Below are 11,191 nucleotides of genomic sequence, written 5' to 3'. Positions count from 1 at the left end.
GTGGATAATAACTCCATTTGTCAGAGAGACCCTCATGCATACTAATTTGGGGTGACAATCCAACCATGACCAGAGTAGCTTTGGGTGATGCTCTTCTACTCTGATGTGTTTTGCTAGAGCTATAGTACTTCAAGTGTTTTTAATCTCTGAAGAAGCACACTGGATTTGGGGGATTTTAGGTATAGTAATTTTGCAGAAGTTTGCAGATGTTTACAAGGTCACATTTAATAGAATTAGAGGCAGTATGGTATCTTTGAAATAGAGTCTGTGTTTTCTGAAAGTGATTCCAAATTTAATCTTAAATGTCTTTAAATCTAAAAAAAAAAAAAATGCCTAGTGCCAACTTTTGTTTTAGAAGAAAGATGACAACAGAGCAATGTCCTTACACTTATTTTCTTTAAGCAAGTGATTTTTTTTTCTCCTAATATTTACTATAGTACCACTTGTTAAACTGTTAGAGATAATGTTTTGGATCTCAGAAAGGTGTGTACTGCAGAGATGGAGTTTGGACTTAGTGGGGTCATTGGAAGGTGTGAAATGAACCATTTTCCACACAGTTAATCCACCAGGTTATCTCCATTCTTTTTGAGAATCTTATCCAGACTTCAAGCAACTTAATGTGCCCTTTGCAATTTTGAAAATTCCCGTGTTTTATGATTTTCAATCCATATAGGAAGAAATGTACACATATTTACCATTTAAACCTTAGCATTCCTTTGTCCATACGCAAATGTATGACCTCCTGCCCATCCTACCTTCCAGAGGTGGCACTCTCTACATTTGCCCTGGCCCTATTCCTTGGTACACGGTTAGGTAAGTAAAGCATGCTGAGATGGGAGAAATGAGAAATGATGTTGGAGATGGGACAAAGGAAAAATAAGTAGCAATGTAAACCATGAGGAGACTTTCATAGAGCTATCAGCCAAAAAGGAAGTCAACATTCTGGATAGACTAGCTTACTGGGCCCTAAAATGGGGCTCTGTTCACTAAAGAAACTTTGACTTTGTTTCTCCTTAAGCTCACCCAGCAGAATCATTTTTACTAATCATTTGGGGATGTTGATAAACACATACTATTCATGCATTTGACACCAGTTGGTTTTTCTTAGGTGGGGTCTCCACTAGTGGTCTTCAGACAAATGCTCTATAAAACATTTACAAGTTCTTCTCACCTTTATTCAATTTATTAACCTCATACCTATTGTTATACTGCATTTCCTTCTCTGGATTCCTCAATCACTTTCTGGGAGCACCTTAAACACCTTTAAATATTCTGTATCCTTATTCATATCATTCTATGGAGAATTTTGCTGATAAAGGCAGAACATGAGGGTCAATATCTGTTGGGTCTTCTAGTCTCTGGACTCAAGTGTCACATCCCAAACCATGTGAACTTAAATGCATTATGAAAGATATAGAAATCTAGACCCACGTGAGATTATTTTTATGACAAATCACATTGGAGAACACTGGTGACACCCACCCCAGAGCACATCCTATCCAGGCCTGAGTTTGGGCTGAGCTTGTTTTGAAAACTGCTCTTTTTGTACCTCCCTAGGAAATAATTATGCTCAGAAAACACAAGGAATTGTCTATAATACAGGGTTGAGTGATCTTGAGCCAAATTGTGAAATATGTCATTTCTCATTTCTTAAAGAAATGGACTTGGATAATTATGGATATGTTGTCTCAAGTAGCTTGGCTGGAAAAGGAGAACAAATTAATGTTTTCTGAAAAACATATCTTTTTAGCTCAATCTTATTGGCTCAATTATGTAAAGGCCTACTCATTTTTTAATAACTTCCCTACCATATCTCTCCTTCCTCCCTCTAGTACACCTTAAGAACATCTGCTGTGCCCACAGCTGTTAAGCACTGACTTTATTATGCCAGCCTCTGTCCCTGATTCATCCGGTTGGATGTTTAACAGCTGTGATTTGCCCACAGCTGCCACTACTGTTGCTCTCACAACAGAGCAAATTCAACCACAAGTGAAGTCATGGAGGAAGAGATGTTAAAGCGAAAATGGCCTAACTGTCCACAATTGCTAATATCTCAGAAAACAACTCTATTCCAATTTCAGACCCAACAACAGTCTTATTCTGCTGACCCCAAATTACATTGTAATTGAGTCAAAATCCCAGAGACTTTGGTAGTGCATTGAGAAGAGAAAAGTAAGGGTCACAGTCACTTTTTGTTGAACTTTATAGACTTTATCTGACCCTCACTGAGAAAAAAGATGATATATTATTGTCTTCCTGGGGCTTGTGTTAAGTCAGGTGTGGAAATAGCAATGGAAACAGGATCTGTCTTGCCTCCAACAATTTCTGAGCTAGGAATGGGCCCCTGGAACCTAACTCTATATTCATCACCTCAACCTTCTCTTTAAAAACATGTATTACACAGGGAGAGTTGAGTGGTCCACGGGTTACTCATAACTTCCAATTTTAGAGATTGAAAGGACCTTAGGGGTCTGGTCTAACCTCCCACCAAGGATAAGAATCCCTTTTATGGCATTTGTAATAGAAAATGTTCAAGGCTCTGAGAACTTCCAGTGACAGAGCCAGTTTCCTTAGAAATCAGCCCTACTCTAAGGAGATTTCAGAACATTGCTTTCTTTCTAATATCAGTCTTAAGGCACTGCAATGATGAATGGAGTCTTGGTTTGTAAAGGGGTGAAAGGTTCAGTATGTAGGGATTGGATGGGATCATCCTAACTGGGTAGACACTTGAAAAGATCTGGAGATTTCCCTGGCATGCCGAATTTTTGGAGCTTGGAGGAGGAAATTCCAGGGTACACAGAAGAGGGACACAAAGTGTGGTTTGAGGAGCCAAGAGAAAGCAAAGGAAAAATGTTATATTCTCAAAATGTACCCTGATAAAAGATGTGCCTCACACTTTCCAGCTCTTCAGAGTGATTAATGGCAGAAAGGTAAGAGGTCTTTGAGGATTTTACTGGCATAGCTATTATGCCTCTGCAGGTTGTTGGTAATGCGGAAGTGCTTTCCCATGGCATCAGTGGTGAATCCACCCAGGGACTAGATCCATGGGATCAGAGGGAAGTATTGCTCTGCATTAACAAGACTCAGATTCATTAAACTCAGGGCAGGGGTCTGTGGATGGCCTCCACCTGGGAGCCAAAAATGAGTTTTAAACTTTCCAATTTCTCTTTTGGGTTGATCATTGTACTTATAGAATTCTCTTTATTCTTCAATTTCCTGTAGGAATGAATCATTCGAAGGCATGAACTGCATAGGCTGTAATGATTTCACTTTGGATCAGGTCCACTGGAGCATTAATCATGCCTGAGGGCTGAGTTAGGTATCTGAAGATAGAAATGGCTTTTTTTTTTTTTTGAAAGTCCATTTCATAAAGTTCTATTTCTCTGAATTAAAGCAGAATCTTATAATAGCATGGTGAGGACATGAACCAATGTGGTCAAACGCTGTTCACCAAGGCCTTCTTTATTCTGTGTTTTGCATCATTCTTTTCTATCTCACTTGCTCTTTTACCTTGGATCTTAAAACACAAATATGCATGCACACACACACACACACACACACACACAAACACTCATTCCAAGAATCTCTCACTTAATACTGCATTGTCTTCTGGGTCTCTCTCTGTTTCTCTTCTACTTTATAAGGTCTTAGTACTTGGAGGCAAAAAAATTCTACACATTGATTTTTTTTTTCTTTTATGGTATTTCTTAGCTCACTCTTTCTGCTTCAGTGATAATAGGTAGTGTGCATGTGGAGAGTTGGGCAGTGACACTAAAATTGGAGTAATATCTAAAAATGGAAGAGTTATGCAAATGAGTGGCCAGACTGAGACTGCAAATGGCTATAGAAGCATCTCTTCTATTGGCACAGTAGTTATTAGTATGATCACCACTGATTTAGAAAACTAAAAATTTGCATACCAGTAAGGGATAGAAAATTCAAAGGCATCCGCTGAAGTTAATTATCTGGGAAAATTAAGCCAGAAAATCTTTAATTGTTTTTTTAGAACTCTGTGGCATGCTCTGGTGCTTCCTCTGACCTCCAGCTCTTGGGGTCCCAAGGCAGTTGTACCTTCTGTGGACTTTGGCTAGTAGGGAGATCAGGGTCATCTCAATCCTCAGTGCATTTGGCCTTTTTTCCACCTTATAGATGCTTGATCATGGCCAAACTTAGCTTTCTCTGACCGTGATGTGAACTTTTTGGAGCATTCACAGATGATTTCTTGATTTTCTTGGGAAAATGCCAAGCCATGAACTTAATGGTAAACCAAGGTCCCAAGCCCTTAGGTGGACAAATCAGGGGCATGTCCTTATCTGCTGCAATTTCTAAAAGGTTTGAATTAGTTCTGTCATATCAAAAGCAATGTGTACAGTCCTTAGGATAGAAACAGAAAAAAGACACATTTCTGATATAAGGAAGAACACTATAAGCCCAGCTGATGACCCACTTACGAAGAAAAAAAAATCTTGGCATACACAGTATAGGAAATAGTGTGATTTTTACAATTCTTGGGCCTTACTATAACATTACTTAAACATTAGATAAGAAAGATAATATTAAAATTTATAATATATAACTTACAGTCATTTGTTACATTATATTTCTTTATTTTATAATGCATTCAACAGCTAAATGCTCTCCTACTATACATCTGTACCTATAGGAGATAACAGAGAAATTGTTACTAACAAGCGACTTGTATGTATATACGCTTTAACTTATGCTAAATCGGTTAACACCTATTCCACCAACCCTGAACTGAGAAGTGTTCAAATGCAGACACCAGAATCAACTTTAGCTCATTTAAGAAGAAACAGAGTTAGTATAGATTCTTAAGTAGCTTGTATAATTGTTGACAAAGCCAGAAAGGGCATTCTAGGATTGACTTCCGAAGTTATGCAGTACCAAGGAACCATCAAGGGGAGTTGATTATTCTGCCACAATCAGGAAATTTCCCCCATCTAACTGGAAACCCACCAATGCAGCTCTTCTTTCAGAGCCACTTCTCCCAGGGTCTGAACCAGCAAAATGACCTGTATCTCTCCTTCTTTGCCCCTTGGTCAAGTCTCATGCGCGTGCTTATAATTAATGGGAGTAAATTGCCTCTAAATCCTTAGCTGCAAAGGATTTGGGGGGAAATGATTGTTAGTTGTAGCCCTTGCAGTATGAGAAAGTGGTAAGAATACATAGGTGCCTGTGTTCCAGCCTGTCCTGTGCCTGCACACAGATCATCTCCACCACCAGCGGCCAATAAAAATGTAAAAAGAAGGTGTGTGTGTAATTTTAAGTTTCCGGATAGCCACACACATGAAAAAAGTAAAGAGAAGTAGACGAAATTAATTTTAGCAATTTGTTATTTAATCCAATGTATACTAAGTCTTACAGTTTTCACAAGTAATCAAGGTAAATTTATTTATTTACCTATTTAAATTTATTTATTTATTTATGATTTTATTTATTTATTAGACAGAGAGTGCAAGAAAGTGCAAGCAGGCAGAGTGGTAGCAGAAGCAGCCTCCCCTCTGAGCAGAGAGCCTGCTGTGGAGCTTGATCCCAGGACCATGGGATCATGACCTGAGCCAAAGGCAGAGGCTTAACCATCTGAGCCACCCAGGTGATGATGCAATCAAGGTAAATGTATAAATGCTCTTTTACATTATTTTCCATTTGAAATCTTCAAATTTTGGTGAGTATTATATGTAGGCAACATATTACCATGAGGAGTTACCACATTTCATGTGCTTACTAGCCGCTTATGGCTAGAAGCTACCATATTGGACAGAAAAGATATACAATTACCCAGTGTTTGTATTTATATGTATACTCGGTGGAGCAATTTCATTATGTTACTCTAAGCTTAATGTTTTTTCTGTCTTTGAAAATGTCCGTAAGTCATTTTATTTCTCATGTGTGCACTTGACCTGTGCAGAACCTTGAGTTCCTGAAAGTTTAAGGACTATGTTGATAAACTCCATGTGCCTTATACACCATCATGTCCATAACAGTATTCAGCACCTATTTTTATGGTGTAATTGATTGAATGAAGTACTAGATAAATAAATGAATAGATACAAATCAACAGTGGGAATTGGCTCTCAGAATTGTTCTAAATGAAACAATTACATTGAAATTATATAACTTGTACGATGCCCAGTAACTTTACAGAGCGAGTGTCACTGGCTCTAACTTCCCCGAAATTCTTTTTGCTGATTCCAGCCAGACCTAATGCGAATGATTCACACAAAAGATGACATAAAAGCATTAAAAATGACATTTTCTGGGTGGGATTCAGGTTTCTGAATATCTGAATTGATAATGATAGTTGAGGAGTACATTTTTCAAATGGTTTAGCAAAGACTTCTGATTTCCTTGTGACTTGTCAGATAGACTAGCCCTTAATAACGAGGTGACTAAAAGACAGCACATTGAATAATTTCCTTCATTATTCATGGGAATGCAGGATCCATTTGTGTCTTCTATGTGTCATTATGAAGCAAGGTGAATGATACTCCTGAAATCTTTAAGAAGCAATTTAGGAAGGACAGAAGAAGTATAGAGGTGGCTATACTTCTGTAGCCTATGGTTATGCTACTATACAGAGCACCTGGGGGGGCTCAGTCAGTTAAGTGTCTGCCTTGGGCTCAGGTCAGGGTACTAGACTTGAGCCCCCGAGTCAGGGTCTCTCCTTGGCATGGAGTCTGCTTCTCCCTCTCCCTCTGTGCTCGTGCTCTCTCTCTCTCTTTCTCTCACTATCACTTTCCCTCAAATAAATAAATAAATAAATAAATTCTTCTTTAACAAAAACAAAAAAGGACGAAAGAAGTATAAAAAGTATAAACTAGTTTAGATGCTGGGGCCAGGTCTGATAGTATCCCCTACACAAACTTGTCCTTACTGCCCGGGAGGGAGCTCACCTCTCTTCTCCATGAGGGGAGAGAACAATTTCTGGAGAGGATGAATGATCCTTAAGAGACCTTGAGGCTCATGAATTTATGACTGATGGGTAGTCTTTATAGATCTTTTTATGTACATCAATGAATGTGAAAAATGCACAATAAAACTTCCATTTTAAGATATTTTCTTTGAAAGGTAGAAAACTCCAGACAAGCTCCATAGTAAATGAAGAGACAAGTGTGGCAGAACTAGATAGATGATTTGAATGGTTCTTCTAAAGCTGAGAGTTCATGGTTACGTGGCTCCATCACAGCCAAATTAACAGAATGATCCAGACATTTGGGCCAACAAAATGACCTGCCATCATTTTGATAGGGAACAATCAAGCCATTCTTGTTTGTTTTCTGTTAGGACAGCACGTTGCAGTCTTAAAATATTGCAGGGAGGTGCACAGTCAGGACAGGATACATGATATTTATGCTACTTAGAATTCAATGAAAAGAACTTTGTTGGATAAGCAAATTAATCAACTTCCAAAATAGACATGGAATACCTTTTATGTGCTAGGCACTATGTTAATCAGTAAATATAAAATAATGAATAAAATATGGTACCTGACCTATGGGGGGAAATGGCCTAAAGAGGGAAACAGACAGATATATAGGTAGTATAGTATGGATGGACTATTATAAAGGGGAAATAAAGTTCTGGAGGAGCCAAGGAGATAAAGCTTGGAGTATAAAACCTGGAAGCTTGACTCATCTTACTGAAGAGCTATCATATAAACTGAGTGTTAAGAAATATGTGGGAATTTGCAGGTGAATTTGCAGAAGAATGTTTTCGAGATAGCGAACAACAGCATGTAAAACGGCTTGTGAATATCTTAAAGCACTTTGTGTTCAGGGAAGCATGGGACTTTTGATTTTAATGGAACTAGTATATCTGCACTGAAAGTGGAGAGACTGGAAGAGAGCAACAGGGACCAAAGAAGTTCCACAGAAAGAGGACCAAAATGTTATGCAGAATCTAGCATTCTCTGGTAGGCAATTCCAGATGCTTTCACCTGTGTGTCATCACCTGTGTTTTGTGTGTGTCCCAAACAATGCTGCAAAAAATATTAATGGATGCCTCATTAAACAAAGAAACAGAAAACCCTGATTCTGTGGTCAAATTACATTTTGATTAAAAGAGATAAGTAAGGTTTCTTCAATGAAAAATTCCTCAGAGGGTTTAATATGCTAATATTTACATGTATTATGAATCTTAAAGAAATGCAAAATACATTTCTAAAATGTATTTACAAAAAAAATTCTGAGCATGGTAACAATTTAAGAGTGGTTTAGTGGGACACTATTTGGGAAATGTTCTACAGGCCATGGAGAATGATTATCTATCTATATATCGTCTATCCATCCTCTATCTAAATTTTGTTACCAGTATACAATACGAATTTGTAAAGACATTAATTTCCAGCTGATTTCCAAATTTACATTTTCTGAAGAGAACTACTCCTATGCGTAAGCTAAGCACTGTAAGAACCAAAAAACAATTTCATATTTAAGTCTGTTGTGAAAAGATGGGATAAAGGGCTTTGTTACAGTTCCCAGAGTAGGGTTGATGACTTAGGAGGGAGGAGAAGCTCAGTGGGAGAAGGGCATGATGAGGAGAAAAGAATTGAATAAAAATGCAGGGCACGTGGTTGGGTTATTCTCAGAAAGGAGGGGTCCTCTTCTTGACACGACGATGAAGAAAGCAAACTCACGATCAATAATTCTGTGATCTTTGATCCATTGGTTTTTAGACCAGTGGGATCTTGACTGGCCTCATTTAAAGGGTATATAGAGATAAAACCCTGGCTATTTAAGTTACTTTGAAGAATTCTGAGAAAGAAGTTAGACATAAAAGCCTGCTTTAAAATAGATGTCTACTAGACTGGATAGTGTCTGCAATAAAAGTTGACAAGAAAATGAAATATGGACTAAAAGACAGTGCAATTTGGTTGGTTTGTAACTAGTTGAATGATTATACCCAAAATGTGATCATTCATTCTTTCATTTGTTCATTACTCCTTGATTGGCAGGAAAATGAATACAGGATTCACAAAAGACATACTCTGATGACCAAAAGTGTTACAGGAAAAAAAATTAACTCTACTTTGGCTGTACCTCCCCTATTCTAAGGGGAGCTGGTTCACTGCTACTCCATGTGGAACACTCTCCTTTACCCACTACCTCCCAGGAATTCTACCCTGGGAAGGAGGCACATTGATGCTGGACAGTAATATGCCAAGGCTACAGCTTGGCCGTAGTATAAGGAGTTATTATGTGCATGTGTGACTAAAAGGCTTAAGGAACTTTAGGGACCATGCACTTTTGGAACTGTGTGCCTGAGACAATACAGTGGGTCTGGAGCTGCATCCCATTTGGGAAGTATCATCATCCTGACAAAAGCACATAAGGGAAATACTACATTTTTTAAGGCACTTAAACTTAATTGAAGACTAAGGGAAAAAAAAAAGCTTGCAGTTTATACTCACCAGGGCCAGAATTTCTGCTTAAATCTAGTAATAAAAATCTGCATTTCTTGGCTTTGTCCCTTAAATACGTGTATCTCATTCGTAGACTTACCAGAAAGGGATTTTGTGATCATAGTAAGCATTCAATAAGGATTCAAGGATTCAGGGCACTTCTTCTTACTATTAACTCAAAAAAATGCAAATTGAAACAGCAAGATCTTTCTGGTCTATCAAATTGGCAAATATTTTAAATTAAGATATTATGCAGTGTTGATGAGGGTGGAGGGGCACAGATATGCTCATACTGCTGGTAGGAGTGTAAATTAGCTCAATCATTTTGAAGAGTAATTTGACAAGCTGTATCAAAATCTTAAAAAAAAGAAAAAAAAAAAAAACAAAACCCATGAGGCATTCCACTTCTAAGAATTAATCCTAATAGGATAATTCTAGGTGTGCTCGAAGATTTATCTACATGCATATTCATTAGAACATTGTTTAATAGGGAAAAAAATTAGAAATAAGCTAAATGCTCAATGATAGAAGCCTTTTGAATTGTCTTATAGCCATAGTATGGAATAGGATGAAGGCTTTGAAATGTTTCTATGAAATAATGACAGGGAGAAAATAAAATGAGATAGCATGACTATAAAAGACTTAAGAAACACATCAGCCAATTTCAACATGAAGACTTTGGACACTGATTTAATAATTTAATAAATAAACCATGAAACAACCCCTCATGAGAAAATCAGGGAAACTTATATACTGACTGGATACTTGATTATATTAAGAATTATTTAAAATAACTTGGGGTGGGGATTCCTGGGTGGCACAATTGTTTGAGCATCTGACTCTCGAATTTGGCTCAGGTCATGATTCCAAGGTCATGGGATTAAATCCCATGTTGGGATCTAAGGGGCTCTGATGGGCTCTGTGCTCAACATGGAATCAGCTTGAAATTATTTCTTCCTCTCCCTCTGTCCCTCCTGCTCATGCACTCTCTCTTCCTCTCCAAAGTTAATAAATAAAACTTTAAGATAACTTGGGGTGATAATAGCATTATGCTTTTTGTTTAATGTACATATTGAAGTGCTTACTAATGAAACACTATGATAGCTGGACCTTGCTTTAAAATAACTCAGAGTGAGGAGTGGGAAAGTAGGTGGAGATACATATCTTTAAAAATTGCCACATATTAATAATTATTGAGTTGGGTGGTAGTTACATAGAGATTGATCATGCTTTTGTTTTACTTTGGTATATTTTTGAAATATCCTTAGTGACAAGTAAAAGTAATTGTGTTGTTGAATAATTATCCATGTGAAATATTTTCATAGTATACTGTTATTTAAAAAATATATGACTATATATTATAAAATGTTTTGATATTTTATACATATATATGTATATATGCAGACACTCTGAATATACATGAAAGACTAAAGCATATTATAATGTTTTTTTTTTTTTTTTAAAGATTTTATTTATTTATTTGACAGAGAGAAATCACAAGTAGGCAGAGAGGCAGGCAGAGAGAGAGGAAGGGAAGCAGGCCCCCTGCTGAGCAGAGAGCCCGATGTGGGACTCGATCCCAGGACCCTGGAATCATGACCTGAGCCGAAGGCAGCGGCTTAACCCACTGAGCCACCCAGGCGTCCCAGCATATTATAATGTTAATAATAGTTTTATGTTTAGTTTTATTATTTTTAAAAAATTCTTCTTATCATTTTCTTATACTAGATTGGACAGTGTGCTTTTAGACTGATAGGTGTAGAGGTATAA

The sequence above is a fragment of the Mustela erminea genome, chromosome 7 (assembly GCF_009829155.1).
Source record: "Mustela erminea isolate mMusErm1 chromosome 7, mMusErm1.Pri, whole genome shotgun sequence".
Taxonomy (NCBI): Eukaryota; Metazoa; Chordata; class Mammalia; order Carnivora; family Mustelidae; genus Mustela; species Mustela erminea.
Note: the sequence above shows the minus strand (reverse complement) of the source record.